This window comes from Camponotus floridanus, unplaced genomic scaffold (genome assembly GCF_003227725.1).
Source record: "Camponotus floridanus strain SB8 unplaced genomic scaffold, Cflo_v7.5 scaffold17, whole genome shotgun sequence".
NCBI lineage: Eukaryota > Metazoa > Arthropoda > Insecta > Hymenoptera > Formicidae > Camponotus > Camponotus floridanus.
The window spans coordinates 2,270,992-2,295,513 of NW_020229292.1; the positions used below are offsets into that span (position 1 = coordinate 2,270,992).

Genomic DNA, 24,522 nt, shown 5'->3' on the forward strand with positions numbered 1-24,522 from the left:
TCTCGCATTCGTCCGATTTGGACTGCAGGTTGAACGAAACCGCAAGCGTGCAATGATCCATGTTGTTATTGTCGCTACTGCAGCAAAGTGAATAGGCCGATCTCATTAGTAATTTTGCCTGCTCGGTCGTGCACCGCCGCAGTCCTTATTTTTAGCCGCGGTAAATGCGTCGGCGGTGCCGAGAATAGCGTCGCGTGACGTCACCAGGCCGGCGTCGACAGGCGGTCTGTCGTACGCGATCGTTCCTAGTTGTTGAACTGGTTCTTTGACCCACATAACGTCACGAATGCCTGACCTAGGCTATTCGTCCTCAACGCGGAGAGCCGATGGAATGAAATGATGCCAATCGAGATGAACGAGCCGGCGTTCAACTTTTTGCACGCTTCAAAAGACAAGTGTTGACAGAAATTCGCGGACGCTCGCAAAATTTTTCTCAATGTAGCATGACATCAACTGATAATTAATTAGTGATTTTTTTATGAAATATAGGATGAATGGAATACCGATGATTCCATTTCAACAAAATCAGTAGGAGATTATTTTGTCAAATTATTATAAACTTTTTAATATGTATCATATAATAAAAATATTTAGGAATTCAAAATATATGTTTAATGTATATAAGTTTATTACAATCTTTTAAATATGCAAAATTATTTTATTTATATCCTCTATTCTAAAATATATATACATGATATAAATAAAATTTATGATATAATTGGAAAAGAATTTTAAAAAAATTTCTTGTTTTAACATTTATCCTCCGTATTTTTAATTATATATATACAATAGTATTAATTATTTGTATTTTAATTTTCAATAAATGTGTTTAATGCATATATAATATAACAAAAGTAAATATATCAATAAATAATAAAAAAAAGAAAAAAAAAAGATTTTTTTCTTCTTTTTTGCGCTCCAGTTACCGCGCCTTGGCCCTTATTTGCCAATTTTACCATGCATGTAATAATTGAAATTAATGCTTATAAATTTTTCTGAATGTATCGATAAGTACTAAAAAGTCTGTGAAGCTTAATTAAATTAAATTTAAATAATTTTCAATATTTGATCGACCTAGCTGCAAAATTACAATATTGGTAAATAAAACGACAGGTTTCCCATTTTTAAATTATTAGTGCAAAATTGGCATACGACAAAAAGATTGAAATATCGCATTAAATTATGCACTGTTTCAAAATCATTGAGTTCGTAAACATTTAACGGGAAGTGACACGTCGACGTATTTTAACAGCACGGGAATTTCACAGGAAACATTGCATTGAAAAGCTACGCGATGTTAAACGATTGTCAAGTTTGAAGAATTTGGGAATTTTTTTTTCTCCAAGAGCAGCTGACAATTCTGCGAACGATACAAAGCGAGATATATCAATATCACTCGAGTCTCGCACACGAATATTGTCGCAGTCTCTATATGATACGCGATAATTTAACGCGATCGGCTGTGCAAACGAGAAAGGCACGTTTAGTGAACCATGAATAATGTCACTGACAAAATACGTGGGCCGATGTTCTTGTTTCGAGGACACGCGGACTAAAAGAATACGTTGACATCGCTACGATTGAACCCGTCATGTTTACAGACAAGTTCTGTTTCCTTTCTCTAACATTGTCAAATCTTTAAAGCTAACGAGAAATTTAAATAAAGGTCAAATTAATCTCTCTAAAGAATTGAATATTATTTATGTATATATCCAAGATTTTCATAATAAATATTCGATTAATAATCTCTACAAGATCATTAATTTAGCAATCAAGATATTCAAGAAGAGAAGGGAGGAATAAAAAATCTTTTAAATTGCTCATTTTAATATGTATTTTGATATCAAGCGCTTGTCTGCATTGAAAAAAAAACGTTTGTATTTAACGACAAAATCAAATTTCCATCACAGTGAATGATAGTGATACAAATTCTTCAGGCAACGTGTGAAAGTCCATAAATCAAAATATTTATGATCGTCAATCACTCGTTATTAGGATCGTTTCGCGTCAAGTCGAGAATGGAAACGACGTGTTGCACTATCCGGATGATAATTGACAGCTTCATTACGACGCCGTTTCTAATTACATTGTATGGAGATGTGATGCGATCATTTCCAATTGAAATTGCATTCTGGGATTCGCGAGATGACATTTGCCATCGAGCTTCCCGGAGGATGCACAGTAAAACCGATGCAACTCATCTTATCGAAGCTGGAATTGATTCGTGAAGAGTAAGAGATTAGTCTATTGTAGGTGTTTTCTTGGCGTATCGCAAACTAACTTTGGCTTAAAATTAATTAAAGTTAATTTTTGTAGTAAATTTAAATGAAAAATGTATCTTTATATTGAATTTTTGAAACGCATCAATACATGTCTGGTTCTATAAATCAGAAATTATATCATCAATTACCTCATCAATTATATTAACATATGTGATTGTACATTATTTATAATTACTTGTGATAGATATATCTCATTAAATATACACAATATTTAAAAAATATTCAACGTTATAAAGCAAAGTTTATTTAATCCCAAAGTATAATAACAAAAAAACTCGTTAATATCTGCGATATTAATCATCAGAAAGGAGATTCAAGCTTAATTAAAATAATTACTTTAGAAGCCACAATGTTCAAAATTCTGCCAATGAAATTGGTCAGCGGAGTTTCTCGCCCAAATAATGGACAAAAAAGCAATATTATGTTAATTTTAAGTATACATATAATTTTAAATAAATAGAAAAAATAAAGCATTAATTAAATTTATTTATAAGTTAATGGCTTTTTAAAATAAAGATCAAGAGCGTTTTGCGAACTCAAGATTGAATGGAGAATCACTAAATTCCAAAGACAATAACACGTTATTATCTTTGGAATTTAGTGATTCTCCATTCAATCTTGAGTTCGCAAAACGCTCTTGATCTTTATTTTAAAAAGCCATTAACTTATAAATAAATTTAATAAATGCTTTATTTTTTCTATTTATTTAAAATTATATGTATACTTAAAATTAACATAATATTGCTTTGAATTATAAATTTCTTTCTAAATTCTAATTATTGCGAACCTATTCTAATTATTAAACTCAATTATATCATACATAATTACTTTTAAATTAAAGTAAAGGATACTAATGTATTGAACATCAAACAAATTTCGTATATAACTTATTTATAAATAATCGTTAATATTTTCTATCTGTACATATCCAGTCATATTAGCACGATAAAAATGAATAATTGAGAATAAATGAATAAATGAGCAATTTACTTAAGTTAAATTAAACGTACAATTATCTGCTCATTGAATTGCGGATTAATATGCATATTCCACCATTTCGCACGTGATCAAAGAGAAACGACCAATGTTCTGAATGGAACGGAATATTTTCATTTTAATAAAACAGATGTCTAGATTGAGTTGTCACTAAAAAGTCAATTCGCAGTAATGAATTCCAGAAAATGTCAACTCGTTTCTTATAAACCTTTCGCATTTAACAAAGCAAACTTGCACTTTGTGTAATGGTGGGTATGAATTTATTATTAAGCTCTTAGCGTGAATGACGACGCTATTATCTCTGATTTTAATAATTTAATGACTAAATTTCATTAATTTAATGACAAAAAGAACATTAAATTGTATAAAAAGGATTCAAGATTCAACCGCGTTATATACTAATCATCCTTGAGCTATTATTAGTTTCTATTTTGTATATACCAATAAAGTATTAGAGCATTTAATGTGGAAAAGCCGCAATTGCCGGTTAATTAAACTTTCGATAAGAAGGAAGAGCAAGCACACAAGCAATTCCGGTTTTCCGCTTCTCGAGGTACATTAAATTTATTTGGATATTTTCTAGGATCATTAAAAATTAAAAAAAAAAAAAATAAGAATTTCTTGAACTTATCATATTATATTAGTATACATTTTCAACTAATTTAACATCTATAGATTATGATTACAGTATTATAATTCATATCCAGAATATATTATATTATTTAAAATTAGCATTATTTAGTTTATTATAATGTATTATAAATATAAGATTAATATGTTAAGTACTTCTAAGTTTTTAATTAAAATAATTTTATTTAAAAAATAATGTTTTATTTTTAGACTTTAAAGTTATAATAACATTCTTATAAAAAATTTGCTTGTTATTATAAATATATTATTATTAATAGTCAAATATAATCATTAATAGTAATTCCTTCATTTTTATTACAAAGATTTTTGAATTATTTAATTACAAAAAGAGAAACATTCCTTAGAAAAAATTTAATTTTTCCATTTTATTTTTGGCAATTGATCCTTTTGCGACATTTCATCAATTTTGCCTCTATTAAAATAATTCTCAAGAATCAGAATCCCTCTTTTTCTCTCTCAGAGAAATTTTACTTCAAGCAATTTAAGTAAACTTCTAACGTTCTCCTCGTTTTCTCCTCGTTCAAACTCGCCGCATCTATCAGATACAGATGTTTCATGCACCGTTGACATTATTTAGACTAACAAATTGGAAGTTTAACGGATAGTTGGTCTTTAAATAGAGGCATTTATGAACTCCATCTTTCATACATCGTCACCTGACTTATTCGTAAATGCATGTCATCGATGAGTTTGATAAAACTTTCATCGAAGGATTGGATAATGGAAAGCTGTAGCCGTTTAGAAAATGAATATTATTTTTGCACATTATTATAATCATCACTGTGTAATTAATTTCTCTCTCTGTGTTTCTTTGCATTACAATAAAATTTGTTTTTATAATATATTAATAAAACAAAAAAGTTTATTGTCTGAAAAAGTATTAAATAATATACGCATATATTATGTTAAATTATAAGAAAAAAACACAATTATAACAATACCCAAAAAATTCCAGAAAAATTATAATAAACGAAACTGAGAAGTTATTAATATATGAAAAAATATAAAGTTTTCAATGATAAGTTTGCAGAATTTGAAATAACAATTCTGTTCAAAATAAGAAATTAAATAGAGCATTAATTTTTAGTTTGTAACGTAGATCTTATATTTTAAATGAGTAATATCTAATTTCTCATATATATTCACTTCATTAATCGTGTAATATGCTTTTACTATTTTAATTTCCTTATAAATTTTCTTTTTTTCCTAAAAAATGAAAGAAAAATGGGTCAACCTCCCTGAATCGATATTACACATTGAAGAATATTTTTTCTCAAAATAAAGAGAATCTATAAAAAACAGATTACAGTCATTGGATTTGAATCGAAATGTGAAATATGTTATGTCGATCCGATATTTTTATGATCCACCTGATGATCGTAAATGGTTTCATACTGGTAAAAAATTCGGCAAACTGACACACGCGTTTATTTTTTCGTGCATCTTTCTATGAATTATATAACTTAAGCTAACAGATTTGCCTTCCACTGCCATATTTCACGCTATATCGATCGCCATTCCACTCGCAATAATATCGATTGCATAAACGAGCAACGTTACACAAAGTGTTACTCATTACGTGTGTGTTTATGTGTAAGTGTTGACAGTATAAGAAAATGGAAAATTTATGTCGATGTACATAAATGTTCTTTGCATAATCTGCATATTTGATAGATAAAAAAATACTTATGAGAATTGAGAAAATGAGAATTATATTATTGTATTTAGAATAATCGGAATATTTTGGCATTACTTGATATATCATGTATAATTATGTACGGTTAATTACATTTGAACATTTGTTAAATCAAATGAGTTATATTGACACATGATAATTATTGCATATTTGTGAGCTGTAACTAATTAATTGAATTTTGATAAATAACTTTGTACACACTCTCTCTTTTCCCTCATTTACTCATTCTTTTTAAGACACAGAAATTTAATATATTTTTTTAAATGTAAGATCACATAATTATCTAATAATTTTAATCTGTATTTATTAAAAATATATTCTTTTTTCATGTATTCTTCATGAGCAATAGATGTTAATACATACATGTAATAATGTTAATACGTACATTTTAATATATTTTTCTATGTGAATATTCCTTTATATTTTAATATTTGTAATTATTATTTATATGCACTACATCATATATTTTTATTATTTATAAATATTTATTAATATTTATTCCATGAGAAAAACTGATTTACATATCTATGAGATGCAAATCTACAATACAAATTTATTTATTAATTTTTATAAAAATCTAATAATGATGTTAAGATTGTATATTATATTTGCATTCGCTGATCATATGCTAATATGTAAAAAATTACTAAATGTTATATGTTTATGGGTACACCTCCAGAGGAAAATTTTTTCTTGTTTCGAGGTCTTAAATTTATATTTTAAGTTAGAACATTTAATCCTGAAACACCTTGTATATAAAATATTACTTTTCGCATTCAATACTCAAAATATATAAAAATTATTCAACAGAAAAACAAATAAATACAAATATTTGACAGAATGTTTTGTATCATGCAAGGTCATAGACAATAAAAAATAATAATTAAATAAAAACAAATGCAGTTTTTGGTTGTGTCGATACATAGGCACAGGAACTATAAATATCATTTAATGGAATAGGTTTTTTAATAATGATAAAATATCTCTTTTAATCATATATTTGACATGAAATAAAATAAAACAATTTCGTGTATTTTTCGTTTAGTTTCTACAATAAATCCATATTAAATTTGTAATGAAAAATTATTTTGATGATAAAATAATCATAGAGATAAAACAAGTCATATATTATACGTAGTTATATATTCAGTTCCTTTTTTCATAAATTCTGTGTAAAAAGAAACTAAACATCATCCAATCCTAATATCATGCGATTCACACAATTTTATGGAAATAAGGTGAATTTTCATTCGCTATTTTTTATATTATTGTACAGTAAACATAAACAAAATTAAATTATTAATTTAATTTAATCTAATTTAATAATATTAATTTAATTAGAATTAAATATTAGTTCTAGCTTTCTATCACACGATAAGTTATAACATTGACTATTTCTCGCAAATTATATAATATATATGAACAATATAATTTTAAACATAAGTTGTGCCTGCATTATCTATCTTTGATATAGTGTTTCTTTAAATTTGGAACATACATTAATGTATCACGAATGTAACTTTAATATGACATCCTCGAAAATTCCGTTAGTTCGAAATAAATTATTCGAACGTAAAGAGAGATGAGCTTGGCCTGAATGGAGAGCACTCGAGCAGCTATGTTAATCTTTCAAGCCAAAGATACGATTTCCCGACAGGCTCGTTCGTCGTCTATAATCGAAATGCATTTTACTGATCCATGTCTCGTTGTCTATAATTATATATCAATCTGCGCCGCGAATAGAACTACGACGCCGGTCGTCGCATAAAAATATCCATCGGACAACCTTGCACTCCATTGACCGCGTTATTACCGTAATATGTCATGTAACCTATGTATTTCCATGTACATGAGCGCAACCTTAACACGTGCCTTCAGAAACTAGATGAAACAAAGTACACGCGTCAGTTCATAATAGTTCATGTACATACGTACAAGAACCTGCACTAGATACAAGTAACTAGCTATATAGATGTTACGTGGCGCTCGCAGAAAACTTCCTTTGCTCGCTTATGTCTCAATTTTCATATCTATTGTCCGATTAAATTACGACAAGAATAAAAGAGAAGGAGAGATAATATCAAAGAAAAGCGACACGCTAAAAGTAGAATATATACTTTTTTTACGAAACGTAATGTAATTTATATTAATTTTTATTATATTAATTTATATTAATTTTTATTTCTTGGATAGTTAGAAAATTATAAAAAAAATTGCATAAATAATATTTATTAAATAGAAAATTAAAAATATAATGAAAAAGATAAAAATATGGATATTTTAAAATAAGTTGTATCAACAATACAGATAATTTTTTAAAAATAATAAATATCTAAAAATGTGTGTGTAATAACGCATGTGAATTACATCATAAATTAAAGATGAATTTAATCTATAATGTATAATATATAAATATTAATCTGGCCGTACATATTTTCAAACAAAACTAATTCTAAAAATGTTTACTAAGATCGCATCAACATTTATACATTTTTCTAGAGAAAGAATGTATAATATAAAATAATTCAGAAAAATTATAATAAATTTAAAAATGATAAGTTTTGTTAAATTAAACACTTTTTTGTTAAATAACCCATATCAGACGATTAAAGGAAAATTAAGATAATTATTGCTTTTTGTTTAAACCACCTAAGACATCCATAGGAAAAATTCATTTCCATTTCTTCTTTTCTGTTATCCTGATAAATAACCATTCATGTAAATCTCATGGTTCGCGAGATATCGAGATAGCACTATAATATGCAAGGCGAATAGCTCTTATTCTCAAAAATGCCCTAGATAAAACGAGATGACAGCAGAAAATTAATGGCATTATGTATATTTTTACAATATTTATTCCGATATAATCACGATATTATCTCGTTATCTAAAAATCGCACATCATTCACGAAATTCCGTCTCTCCTTTTTGCTTTGAATCAATTCATTCGAGCGAATTGCTGCAGGTTCTTGCCAATAGTTGCGTTTCCAATTAGTCACATTAGTAATTAATCATTCGATGGAAAAGCAATAATTAAGTAATGGGCCGAGTGCTTATTTATAGATCCCGAGTTTCTCAAGTGGTTGGGCTCTGCTAATTCCTGCTACTGGCTCGATATAATTAATTATCAGTGCCTTTTAGACGAACAGACAAACCGCTAAACAATCGCTAAAATGTAAAAACCAAGAAGACTCTTACGTAAGGAGATAATAACTAGGAAAATTTAATGAGCAAAAATTGATAAAATTACCGTACTGTATATGTAATTAATTTTGCACTCAAATATTTTGCAAAAAATCTTTAACATAATGTAAAAATAAAAATATTTTTCTAAATTTATTTGTAAAAATATTAATTATTTGATTTTCATTAATCGAAATTTAGTTAAAACTTTCCATTGACACAATGATATTTTATGCAAGTCTTAATTTGAAAAATATTATTTGTTTTCTATATGATTCAGCCTCCTAATGTATTATTGATAAAAGTATGTCTACTTTTTTTATTAAAATTTTAAATATATATGTTAGGAGGATTTTTAAATTAACTAAATTAACATTAGAATTTTTTAAAGCTTGAAACAAAAGTTTATATAATTTCCTGAAACTTAAAATAGAATATTGTATTTATTTCTGCAGACGTCAAATAAAATTTTCGAAAGTCAGGTCTAAATTTTATCTTGCATGGTACAATTTAAAACAGAAACATTATTATAAAGTGGCTCAATGGCATAGATTTCTTTTTTGCTTGACAAATTTTCGATAGAACTAAAATGCAACATGCATACATGTCGTATGTACTTCCGATATCCAATGATACTCGAATAAATGGATATTGTTGGAGCGATTGTGCCGCATTGTCGCGTATATACATACTTTTAACCGCGGAAATCGTTGACAGTTATCCTTTTCCCGGTATCCGCAGGATGACAAAGAAAAATACACATATATGCATGTGCGCATCTCGAGGGCATTCACCGACAAAATGCGTATACGTAATTAGGTATTAGACAGTTATCTTGATAACGGGTGATATATAGCAGGTATATATAAATAATTTAAATGCCCCTGAGAGAGAAAGAGAAAAAGGAGGGCGTAAATATCGTGATGACACATAATCCAGTAATTAAGATAATATAGTTTGCATCACGAGACACGTTGAAGGAGTGCTCTTGGTTTGACACGCTGAGCATGATACATGAATGTTAAATTAGCTCCGAGTTAATTGTGTATATTCAAGAGAATTCCGGCAATATAGCTGACGGCCTTTATAAAGCTCAAAATACTTTCTTTCTCATCGTTGTACCTTTATAAAAAAAGTTACAAGATTTGGTCTATACAGAAATAAAATTTTAAAGACATTTTTGTTTTTTATTATTTAAAGACATTTTTATTTTTTATTATTTAAATAAAATCTCGTTCCAAGAAAGCATTACTTGATAACAATACAAATACGTAAATATTTTGTAAGAGAAGATACAGTTTCTTTTTCACTTGTAATATTATGTAATTGTCCAATTGTGAATTAGATTTTTTGATATAACAATAATTCTTGAATAATTTAAAAAAAAATTATAATTATATAGTTAAGATTGTAAAATATACGTGAAATTGAATTAGAAAAGAGTATGATATAAATATTTAATAGCAATGCTTTCAGCTTTTTCCATCTGTATTCTTCATATATTAATCAAATGCTGTAATCGAAGAAATAAAATTTTAATTTTCCTACAAAAATCTTCTTCTATAATAGTATTGTGCGTCATGTATATGAAAAAAGATCAACAAGACTTATCTCGAGAAACTGATTTAAAATATTCAGCACAATCACATTAAAAGCATTAGTGTTTTAGATTCAAAACCTTGGCTTAAATATCATCTCGGAATTATCGCATTTTCTTTCTTTTCAACTTTTCGCTATTTCTAAAAAAAGTTGATCAATATTAAAATTAATGTGCATTTATAAAGCTAGTTTTTAATATAACAATCCATAATTTCAGTTGCTTGCGATAGTTCTATCGAATTTCTTGTGATAATATTACGGCTGACACACACTTATTATCTACGTTTGTTGTCGAAATATTCTTCGGGGGCTACTATTCGTGGAGCAGAATTTCGGTTTATGAGAGCAGAATTTATAAAATATTCACGTTTACGGATGAACACAAATAAAATGATTATTCTTTTTTCAGGAAAGTTTCTCTTTTCTTATTTATCGATAAAATGTCTTAATATTAGTACAAATATATATATAATTTTTTGCTTATTTTAAAAATGTAATTATAACAAAAGATTGATATTATATCATAATAAGATATTAATTATTATAGCATTAAATATACAAATCGCGAGAACTTTTTAATCCATCTAAACATTTTTTAATCTACCTATCTGTGTGGCAATTATTTTATCGTCTATTTTTATTAACACCTTGAGCTGTAGAGCTACTGGTTATTGCAAATTTTTAATAATGCTTGATATAAGTTTCTACATTAAAGGCTTACAAAAGTTCCATCACTTGCTTCGTATAACAAGAATTGTGTAGGATAACGATGTGTTTCGCAAAGTCGCTGATCAGTGAAAATGCGAAATCAACTTTCTAAGCGTGCAGATGTCTCATGCAATTTATTATGACGGCGATGACGGATCCTCGAGACACAATACAGAACCTCGCGGCAGGGTGTATTAAGCTATAAAGTTGTAAACGCGGTCAGATCGAAATGAACAGCCGTGCGAGAAGATACGACATGACAATGCCTTCCTCGAGGTCGACAATATTGATTCGTGAACTACCGACGTTATCCTACGTCTGAGTCTAAAGCGGATACATCGTAGACACATCGATAAATCGCAGATTCCGAGTTCTTGGCTGCGATTTCTCACATATATATATATATACCGCATAAATTCAAGATTAAACTTGTTTTTTTATGCATTTTTATACATCACAGACTAGCTGCAACACTGAAATATAATCTGAAAGATGTAATGTTCTTTAAAAAAATAATAATATAATAATAAATATAAATATAAATATAAATATAAATAATAATAATAATAATAATAATAGAAATATAAATTATATATCAATGATAATTTTACATAATTTTACATGTATAAAAAAGGATTTTATAATTATAGTAATAGATCGGGATAAGTTTAATAAAAAATCCGAAAGATGACTATAATATAATAAAAATATAAATTTATTTTATATTTTTGGACATTACATAATTCTTGAATATGTAAAGCTATCTTAGTTAAGAATTTTGCATATAAATTAAAGAGTAAAAAGATAAAAGTGTATTAGAGAGAGTAGAAAATTTTTTCCCCAGAAATTTTTCTAAGTCATAACTATTTTTTTCTCGCTTGAAATACAGTAGTGAAATGTAATTTCACGAGACTCTTGTAGAAATTGGCATGATGGAGAATTTTCAAATCAAAAGGTGAAAAAGTTGACTGACGTTACGTGATTATGTGGGCGTGTTGTATCTCGAGAAATTGAACAAGAGGTCGAATCGGATTTTTTTCTTTTTCTCCTCATCACAAAATCGCATACAAAATACGTGGACTCATGTGGCTAAATCGCGCTCATTAAGTACGTGATGCGATTGCCGCTTTTCGCCATGGCAACTTGACAAATCGACTTTCATAGTGTAAATCTCCTCGCTCCATGCGGCCGGGATTCCGTGACGTAGATGGTCGGGAGTTCGTGAACATGGGAAAAAGGAGTGAGCTGAGGTAGCCTCGGTAATTGAGCGAAGGGATTTAGACGTCACGCGTCACTCGCACGCCTAGGGCTGAAAGAAGAAACTTCCAATCCAGCGACCACGTCAAAAAGGTTATTCGATCGCTCGTAAGCCGGTCGAGACTCTCGCTTCCCTCGCTCCTCCATCAATTTTGCGACAAATAACGAAGAAATTTCCGCATACATCGCGCCAATTAAATTATTTCTGATGATATCCTGTAAGGAAACATATGATTCGAACTTATTATCGACCTCAAAACTTCATCATCTTGAAAACAATCAATCGCAATTGTTTAATTTGTATGATTTCTAATTTTGTTTTAAATAAATAAATCTGAAGATTAAAAATTATAATTTAGCTTTAAATATACAGAGGACTATAAATCTGTGATAAAATCATGACGAACTGTTATCGATAGACTTTAAAATAACGCCTCTACGCTTGTTGATTGTCTACAGTGGTCGCAGTAGTTTGAACACACTCTGGTCAGACAGACCCCAGTGTATGATTCGCCAAAACTTATTTCCCATAGGTGCTGTGATTCGATTCAGTACTGCTATGCGAGTTACCACTACTTTTCTCCCTGGTGCGACTTTTTTCTCCGTTGCTGTGTCACGTTTTGCTTCTTTTCTCTTATCTCAAGCATCGCCGTGAAGTCCTACAACCCTCTCGAGATTTGTTCCAGGAAGACAAAGGGAGAGAGAGGATGACGCGAAGGGAAAACGAAATATAACTGAAGAACTGAGAGAATACCAGGGAACACAAAAGTTTTCGATTAGTCTTCCGCGCGAGCTTGAAACGGCTCTCATGCACAATGAAAACTGTACAATGAACATTCAGCGAACGTGTATGTGACATCATTTCCCTGCTTTTTTTTGTTTTATCATACACAATGCAAATATGTCATATCCAGGAGATAAGAGAGAATTTTGTCATAGAATTTTCAAACATTTCACGCTTTTTCTTCATATTTAAAAATTAGTTTTGCTTATTATGACTTCTTCTATTGGAGATCGTTGAGCGTTTCAGATTTAAATAAATAAGAGATTTTGTGTAGAAATATTTGGAATTAAAAATGCATAAATATGACATGATAATAATTAATTAATTAAATAAATTAAGTAAATTAAAATAATAGATAAATTTAATTTTGTAATTTCCCGGACATATAATTATATATATATATATATATATATATATATATATATGCATATAAAATTAAATTATTAATGAAATAATTGAGGTCAATTACACAAATAATTTTTTCATAAAATAAATTCATTGCATAAAATTATTGTCACTTGCTAAATCTGTCAAAAAGTTCCTGGGAAATTTTCTACAAGAATTTTGCATTAGAATCCTATTGAAGATTGCTTCTCTTTATCTTTTTCTCTCTCTCGTTCGCGCACCATTTTTAAACTCATTTTTAGAGACCATTCAAAGTGCTGCTGATCAAAAGACAATGAGGCGACGCGTTCGCACCCCAGCATGTTTGTTTGCCCGAGGAGCTGTCGGCGATGAACGAAGACGAAAGAGCATCGAATTTCATCGAGCTTACCAAAGTGCCGAGGGCAACGGATGTTATAACAAGTTTTTGAAGAAAACGATGTTTTTCCGCGAGGTCGCTCACTTTAAAGCGCTATAAAGCAGGAAATAGTTCACGTCAGACCACTATGTCGTGATATTGTGCCGCGATAAATGATATGTGAAACGCAAAATCTTGTCAAGGTAAATTTACAATAATACTTTGCTCGGTATAATGTACGGAACATAATCTTATTTTAATAATGCTGTGTAAATTTTGTTTATCGAAAAAACAGCTTATACGCGTTGCATTACAAATTTATGAAATTTGATGTTTTTCAGTGAAATTTATAAAAATCCTATCTAAATATTCCAATATTTAAATATTGATTTATGAGATAGTGAATTTAATTCACTTTCAAATAAGTCTTTGAAAAGATTATCGTATAAATATTATAAATAAAAAGTGTTTATATGTTTTTCTGCTTTCGATATCCAATGCTGTTTCATATCCTAATTAATAGGATTTACACAAACACGAAAATATTTTTTAGTCACTTGAAATTTATTCTGAAAGAAAAATTTGTTGTCATTATTTGCATCTCAAAAGAGAATTGATGAATAATAATCGTAGAGAAGGTGACAAATCCTCCAGGAAGTAAATAAGACAAAATAAACATTCGCATCTAGCACTATTTAAGTCATGCTTACAAAAATAGGGTCGATAACCTATATATCTTGTCTTTAATGATTTCCTTATCTGCTGGCAACAGGTGATATATTTGTTCTTTTGCTGCTATTCATTACAAAGTTTCCCGGATTCCTTCATACTTATCGGAAATCAAAATTATTATCAGACATGCAAGCTATTCAATTACATTCCTCTCTTTGATTGCCCTTTTTCTATCAAGATAAAATTCGTGCAAACTAAAGACATGAAAATTAGATATACATATAATACATATATATGTATTCTTATTATTATAATATACTTCTTTTATTCTTGATACTTTGATATTTTAGATATTTTAATTACAATAAATATTTCAAAAATTATATTTAATTCCACTTATTTTTAATTTTTTATCAGTTTTTATATTATATGTCAAGCAAAAATAATATTCACAATCAAAGCATAATTTATAATAATAATAAATTGAAAAGAAATAATTTTGCAGTTGCACTAAAGTTAAATAATTTTTCCTAAGAGATAATCATCCAAATAATCAAAACCATTCAAATAATCAAAGATAAGTATGTCTTATGTAAAACAACTTAGCAGAAATATAAATTAATGCGTTTCCTACATCAAATATTCTATATACGGATGTAAATGAGTTTCTTTTACGATTAGAACAAATTACGATTACGATGAAAAGCAAATTTTATTATAATTATTCGAGAATAATTTCGAAAGCTATTGATATTAAAAATAACACAAGCGGATATTTAACTTGATTTTAATATCAATTACTTGCTTTGATAGAATTGTAAGATACGTTAATCATTGAAATCGAAATGATTATTTGTTCGCAGATTGTGTCGCTTTGTAATGAATTAAATTTGCAAAATTTTAATGAAAATTCGTGCTTCATAGCGTTTATTTAATTTGTACTCAAGCTATTCAAATTGGAAAGACGAGGTAAGATACGATAATAATTACAGCGTGTTTTAATTTATTCCATTGCCATAATTGTAGTAAATTTTTATCTTATAATATTTTCATTCTTAATTAATGTGGAAAAATCATTATATTTCATGATGAAAAAGCTTTTAGATATGTATCTCCTCTTTATACAATTTTTTTGAAAAATTTTTTAAAACATAATATTAATCATTGTTAACAGTTATCTAATTTTAAGATATCTAGAAACGTGAGATTAGAAGAAAAATATTGCAAAAAAGAAAAAAAAACTTTAAATTTATAAATATTTTGCATTCCTTATAAAAACATATAATGTAACTTCGTAAATTACATTAATATAAAATCGTTGCAATTTAAAATTTTTTTAAATCACAAAAAATTTCAATTAATTGTGAATATGTTTTTACAATCTATCTACATTTTACGTCTATTTAAAGAATCTCGCATATATAACTAAACTCTTCAAATGTATTGGAAAGCAGAGGAATTATTAGACGTTCCACTCATGTTACTCTTTATAAATTTAATTAAAAATGTTTGATTTCATTTTGACGGCAGTCATATTCGTGCCTCTCTATTCTTGATGCTTATCATCTGCAAATGGTTCATTATGATGTAGAATGTACCATCATTGATACTGAATATCGGACAGATGGCATAATGATCGACACGCAACTAATTTATGTAATTTGCTGTTCAAAGGTATAATCCGAAAGCTGTCATAATGACAAATAAGCTTATTGCGTAATGGATTGTACTTTGCATCTATCATAATTTATTACAAATTTAAAAAGGAAAGACAATGACATGATTGAAGAGTTCATCGTGTTTACACTTTCCATCTTGTGCTTGGCTATAAGATAAATATAATTTTATATGTTATAATTTTAATATATAATATATTATAATTTATATGTTATGATTTTAATTTTATTATTTATAAAGATTTTCCTGTATCATAATATTTTAGTTACAAAATTTATCGAGGCAATATTAACTGCATATTTGTTTCACAAAACTCTATAATATATGTATAAATACATATTATATATAAATATATTATATAAATATAATAATATTATATAAATACATATTATAGATCTTTGTGAAACAAATATGCAATTAACATAAGTTAAAAGGAATTTATATAATTTTACTGCATTGATTTGTTTATTGCTTAACATTATGTAACTCATTGTTTTCAATACATTAAGTGATAAACGAAATTTTGGAATTAAAAATCAAATGTTTTGTAAAACAATTAATAAAACATTGACAATTGCATAAACCTGAAATATATTCTTATAAATCAATATAAACTTAAAATAACCATAATATATAAAATTAATGTTTCTACTCTTAAATAATTATGTTTTGTGCTTTAAATATTTACTATTCGTCGGTTTGGCTAAATCAACAAATAATAATAGCTTGGAGCAAAATCGGATTAAAATGAAAATCCTTTGGGTAATATTAACATATTAATCTGAACAAAAATAGTTTTTTGGAAATTAGAAGAGTAAATAAATCAAAATGCATAAATCAAAATGATTTAAAATTAATTAAAGAATGAAGTTTTAATTTAAAAATTTATTTATACCTAACGCTATTTATCCGAGAGAGAAAAAGAGAGAGAAAGAGATTCTTTTTCTTTTACTCTATTATTCTTCTTTAATTAATTTAGAACCAACGAAAATTAGTTTATATGCCATCTTCTATCAACATTTTTATTTTTGATAAAGAATATCTTACTAATTAAACCTCAAAGATTAAATTGATTTAATGGAAAGTAATCTTATGTAAAATTACATGAATCTCACAGAGAGATTTTAATTCTGAAACCTGATTTCAGGAGTAAATCCGTTTATTTCCAACCGGTTATAATATAAAAAAACTGTCAATTTTTTTTATTAAGTAAAGATGAATTTCTAATCGAAAATTTAAGTAGAACTGTTCTCCATAGTTTTTTTATATTTTTATGTCACCTGTATTTTCAAAAAAAATTAAGAAGGATAATTCTAAATGATGCTCATCTTAATATCAAAAATAAAACACATCATAAAGCAGTAAATAATTTTTCCTTGAAATATATAATAGTTTTTGTTCCGAAACTCCAAATTTACTAACATTCTGTAGGAGAGAGAGCTGCGATAGTTTGAGGGTATTGTGAGTCCAATTATTGTTGCCCACGCAAGAGACTCGGGCTAAGATCACGTCCGCGGGCCCTTGTATGTCCGCGACGTATATCCGTCGCAGGAATTAATTGCAGCCCGAGAAGTGCTGTCGCTTTTACGATCAATTTGCCGTCCGGATTTGGCAGCGCTGCGAGTTCAACAGCGACTGTCACTCGACCGTGTTTCATTAACAGGACAAGAAGCGGATCCCTGACGGGTCGCGTCGGATTTCCGGAGATGACGGTGGCAACAACTGTTTGGTGGGAACAAGGCATTTCGATTACCGCAAACGGTCCTCCGGTATCGCTAGAAGGACCTTCTGTCAACTGTACGTCAGCACAAATTCGGGGGATGTTCGCAAATACCACATTAATCAAAATAATCACATATCATTACGTAACTAAAGGATGCTATTCAGAAATAATAAAATGAATACTTATATCATTTTTGTATAGGTCACGTAGATTATTTTAATTGTAACATTATTGAGTAATTTAGTTCAATTCTTGCACGAAATATTTCATAGTTACTTATTTACTCTCAATTAGATATTCTTTAATCAGTTTGTGTGCTGTATATTTTATAAAAAATATCGTTGAAAACACTTTTAAATTTATATTAAATCAGACAACGAATTAAATATATTTACCAAATATTTTAACTGCAGTGTATATAAATATTAAAAATATAATATCTATAATATATTTTAATATAATACATTAATGTAATAAACGAATATATTCATTATTATACATAAATAAAATTGAACACTAAAAAATTAAACATTAACATTCAGCATTAAATTAAGAAAATAAAGAATTAAAAAAGATAAAGAACGTGATTTTTATTTATGAAAGAAATTGCTATAAATGTGCTTAGAAGAATTAGTATCTCAAAACTCTACACAAACAAAATAAAGAGATCAAAGCATGTACATCTTGACCTCTGAATTCGCGATAATTAAGCTCTTCAGGTCGTATCTTCAACTACAGTAATTAAAAACTGACAGATGAGCTTGCAAGTGAATTCAGCGAAAATTATTTTATATCCTGCATTTTTAAGCTTCTGATAATAAAAAATAAAAATATTTACAACAAACAGCAAATAATTATTCTTTTGAACACATTCCAGAGTATAAAATGCAATAAAAACAAATCGCGCGTATAATAAATAAAACAAATCAATTACAAGGTAGTACCATTATTTAATTCATCTGATAATTTTGTTTTATACGTAATTATCAATTCAATATATTAAATTATTAAAAAAGAAATTTATGCATTGTTATTAAAAAGTCATTTATTTTGTTCCTTTAAAATTTTTTAAGGGAATTACAATCGCACTGTACAACGCTTTAACAGCATAAAGATGGAACAATTTTATGACATGCCAGAGAAAATATCAAACAATATATTGAGTTTTCACTTTATTAAAATGCAATATGTGCTACATTTTTTATTTTATTATTGTAACATTTACATAGGTTGCTTCCAAAATATTGCATTTTTGCATCATTTTGATTGCACCTGAAATTTTTAACGAACCTGTCATCGAGAAAAAAATTTGAGTATCTACTTATATTCTGAATCTTCCTCTCTCTCTCTCTCTCTTTTTTTAATTTGAAAATATCTTAATTAAAAAACTTTTTAATTGCTTCAGAAATACTAATGCTTTGATTTTTTAAATATATTATGTATTGTATAATAATAGTATCTGTGTAATTTCTTGTAATTTATTGATTTCAATTGTAGAATAATTTATTTAGGAAATTAAAAATCATGATTATTTGTATATCACACACTGCATTATACAAATATCTTAAACGATAGAAAAACATAATCTTTACGGTATTTTCTCGGATAGAGATCTTACACGCGAAAGCTAATATAAGCACATAAAAAACAATAGCAAAAAATGGCGTAAATATGTGTAAGATTTTCTAGTAAGAAGATGTTAAATATTTTAATTGTCTATTTATGCAGTTTATTCCACTATTTGTGATTCCGCAATCTGTGATGAAATTTCTAAGGAAGAGAGATTGGAATACTAGTTTATTCAAAGAATGATGTATTTCACTGAAAGAAATTTCACATTGAATGAGAGCTGTCACGCAAGCAGTGATACGAACAAGAAATGAAAAGTCTTGCTCCCTTAGAAAAGTGAGCAACATAAGAATCTTTTATTAATTCCGAAAGCTTTATGTTGCGCTATTACATTTTATTTTACATCGCATCTGTATCGCACAGCGTAAACTCAAAGAAAAATAAATCGAAATGATATGTGCGCTATTTCATTGGAAAAAATTCCATGTCGGATAACATCTCGCACGCGAGCAGTCAGGTGAACAAAAAGCGGCGATAGCGAGTTAAGAAAATAGAAACGGTACAGGGGGTACACGTTTCCAACATTATTCAAACTAAATGCGATGCAATTGTAAAAAAAAAAGAAAGAGTAATTTATACACATGTAAAAGCCTAAAGGTCTTTATCCGTCGTCTTATTAAATTTATTCTTCATGTAATCAGAGAGAAAATAAGATACACATTGTGTCAATAAAATTTGTCTGGGCAAAAACGTATGATGAATGGAAGATGAGGCAACAATTGTTCGTTACGCGGCTAAAACGAAGCTAAAGAATAATTCAAGAAAGTCAATAGCAAAAAAGAAATGAAGAATCTGCCTAGTTACTTGATTTTTCGCTCGTAAATCCGACTATGAATGGCTCACGAAATTTCAATTAACCAATTTCACTAGTGACGAATTAATCTCTCGGCCGAATAAAGCGACTATCAAAAGTTGAGATGAGGGAAAAAAATATATCGCGTCATAAAATAGAGAAAAATTTCGCTGGCAAAATTTGATAGTGATTCGCATAGAATATTATTCTATTCCAATTCAGAAAATTAATTAATCATTTATCCAACTTTTTGATTTGATAATTTCTTCTTTCATTATAAAACTCCGATCGCGGTCGCGAATGTTTGTAAAGAAAATCATACAACTTTTTTGCAATTTCATTCGTATGACATCGTATATAGTATGACTCATATTTAAATCATGTCGAAAAGGAATATATGTCCCTTGGAAATTCTCTTACAAATGTATCTCTGCGAGATGGTATTTTATTTACTTAACATATATCTTGCCTTTTATAATAAGACTTTATAAAAAAACACTACTATGATAGAACGTTCCATTTTCAAATAAAATTGCAACGACAGAATCTTATTCAAACTCCAAGTCAGCTTTCCTTTAGTGGAAAACTCATGGCAGATAATTATTTATCTCAATCTTACATTTGCATGTGTCATCCACAACAATCTCTATTTCAAGTAATATTAAAATTAATTATTCATATAATTCAGAAAAAAACAGAATGTCACTAAAGCAAGATTTATGATGTACCAAAGCGTACTTTTCATATTAAAACATTCAATTACATTCAACTGATACTCGACAGCACATATACGGTATGCGATACCTCACACATCAATATTCAAGCACGCCGATAATATCTCATTCGCGCTGAAAGAGCGCTATAATGTTCTCCTGTTATTAATACTTACGATTACACTTGTAACAAGATAATCAGCGCTAAATATTCCATGAAACGTGAACGATCTGCCACCCTTTGTTGTATTTTAACGAGTGGCGTATTCACGCCTGCAACCGTTATATCTATGGCACGCAGATTGAAAATGAATGGCGAACGACGGACACTATATCGTTTATATCTGTGTCGTATATTGGATTCTCATGTCGAATCTCGAAGCATCATCCGTCGCGCAAAAACACTCGAAAATGAAGAATTGCGTTCAAATGCCATAGAGTAAGATATTATTAAATATATCAATATTAATATATATTATATTTATACTTATTATATTAATATATGATATATATTTACACACTCTCATTAAAATATAACAAAGAGTGGGAGATTGTTCATGTTTCACGGGATATTTAACGCTTCTTATCTTGTTACAAATATAATATTAATATACTAATATATTTAATATTATCTTAGTCTGTGGCATTAAATATATTAATATTATATAAATATGATATTAAATATTATATATTAATGTAACACATGGGTAAATTCAAGGATGTAATTTCCTTCGCGATACTAATTACTTATCAATAATTTTACTCTTATCTTAATTGGTTTATGTGTTACACAATTATAGAAAGTAATTTCATTTCAATCATCTCAAAATATTATCTCATCATCTTTGATAAGAATTATAATTAATATTAATGTATTAATTAATGATATAATTGTAGTAAATGTTAGTTTATTACTATTTATTTATTATTATTAAATTTAATTCCTTCCCTTTTGATGCACAAAAAACTTGATTGCTCTTTTGACAGTTTTTGATTATATTTTTCAAACAAATTTAAATAACGTTAACTATACGGGTGTAATGGAACTGTTAGACAGATATACGAAGGATCAAAATTACAGAGTAAATATTTACTCGATGTGTGTCCAAACAGCCCTAGTCAACTAGGACCCTGCCGAAATCAACTTTTGTTTCTGGATAACGAAAATCTGTCGTGCGATTTAACATGTCCGGCGTGAACGATATAAATCGTGAAAATGTGAAAAATAAATAACCCGTACAGAAGGGCAAAAAAAGTGCGATATCATGAACGGTTAGAACAAGGTTCAACAAGCGTACAAATACACATTGATACACCCATCTGAGCAATATCAACCGATCGATGAAAGATTTTATGATCTGTAATTGAAGTCTTTATTGATCATGGAAGCAAGACAAATCAGATGGATATTTGCGTTAAATGTGCGAGTAGAGGGTGGAGCGCGAATTGTAAATTCAATCAAGTTACTCAAGTTATATAATTAATAGCATGGACTTTGTTGGCGCATCATAATTAATGCGTCGATAAAATCATCAGCAAATTGTCGAATCTCGTGTCATGATCAAGAATCACAAAATTTAAATAAATAATGACAGACATAATAGTTGCTGTCTAATATCTCATGTATCGATTCTAAGACTAAAAAGGATCATCTTTTCCTCTTCTCCTTTAAAAAAAAAAAATTCTCCACGCGATTAGACGCGATTAAGGATCAATCGTAGCGATACCTTGGAATCCGATCGTAGCTATCCCAACTGGTGAGGCAGTTGTAGCTGCTGTATCTGCTGGAAGTCGTCATTGTTAGCGTCTTGCTCGCTGTGGCATCTCGGACCCGGTCAGTCGCGTTATTCCACAGAGCCACCACGAACGTCCTCCATCTTTTCACTATGTCAAAGCTGGCGCTCATATAGTCGTTCGAATTCGCTATAAGCACGGAACAACCCCTCTATTCCGCCAATGATGACACAATGATCCCTTCGCGGCGATCGCGAGCACCGTTCCCGATGACGCGCGAGACTCCAAGTGTTCCGGTCGCGTTTGTGGGCGGTGTACGTACCCTTTCTCGGCGACGCCGACACAGGTTACAGTCTGGTAACACGCACGATCGCTCGTGGAAAGGGTTAATGAACCGCAAGGAAACTTCTGGAACACGGTCGCGCCTAACCGCGTCCGGTACCTTACACGTAAAGACCGCTCCCACCACCCTTCTCGCGCCTACCGCCCTCTCCCGCCCTTCGGCGGCGCGTACGTTTCGGAGGGTATTTCCGTAAAAATGATCACGTCGACGTAAATAATCGTCACCAATAGGTGAAGTCACACACACACATGCCAGAGAAATGAGACTAAGCCACTAAAAACTTGGACCACACTTATACGTCGCTACTTCGCTGTTTAATTGGACCTCCGTTTTTTTTTTCTCCCTTAAAAACGTAACGCGTTGCGTGATTACATCCTATGCTGTTCTTAAAATTATCCGTCGTCCTTGAACGTAACTATGCGTATCGTACGTACGTACGTGTGTGCGCGGATGCGTGCGTGTATTAAAAATATTCTACGTTTTTTTGGACCCACCAACCAGCGTGCTCGTTAAGTATCTCGTAATTAGAAGGAAGGTGCGCCCGCTTGTTTACTCGACGCACAACGTCGGACGGCACATTCTCCCCCACGTGCCCCCCCGCCCTCTTCCGTTTTCCCTCCTTTTCTCTTCGCTCACTGATATTATTCCCTTAATCGGATACACTTATGCAAACTTCCCCGCCGACGTCGCAATTGCAATCTACTTCCCTCTTGTTGTTGCGATACTAATCTTGTTTCCCTTAAACAAGAAGAGTTTTTTTTTTTCTCTCGGTCTCCTGAAAAAGACCTTCTTCTCGCAAAACCTACTCACTCAGATTCGCTCTCTTTCCGCGTGCGAAATTGAAATCCGGCGAAATCAGGCGGAAAAGAACGCTCTATAAATACGTCCTAAGAAAAAGAGGGACGCGCGTTCGCTTTTGTGAGCGATGAACGATTATGTCGGGGGCGTCGAGAAAGATTCATTAACTCGTGGAGAGTAATGACGAGGGTCATAATGATATCGACTGGACGATTTCACAAATTGCTTCGACAACGACGCGTCATTAGAGACTCCTGCGAGAGATGACGGTTCGCCGGTGTGTTGCTATAGCCGCTGCCTATAATCGTCACCCAGGGAGACCGATGTTGTTTCTCAAAGGAATTCTCCGGCTTGGAACTCGAAGACGTCGAAACTCGTTGAAATCTCTTTACCGAGAGCTTTGAAGGAACATTGGAAATTTCTTTGCGAAAGCTTTCCTTCCCTCAGTCCACTATGACTCTCTCTCACTCATTGTTGTCTCGAAGGACACCCTTGCAGGCGACCTCCACGTCTCTTCTACGAATCAAATCAACGTAACGTCT

General features: G+C 29.8%; 1 protein-coding gene across 11 annotated transcripts in view; it reads right to left on the reverse strand.

Moving 5' to 3' along the window:
• Positions 1-24,522, reverse strand: part of LOC105257841 (potassium channel subfamily T member 2) — a 142,789-nt gene that overhangs the window by 46,747 nt on the left and 71,520 nt on the right. The gene's annotated exons all lie outside the window — the stretch shown is intronic.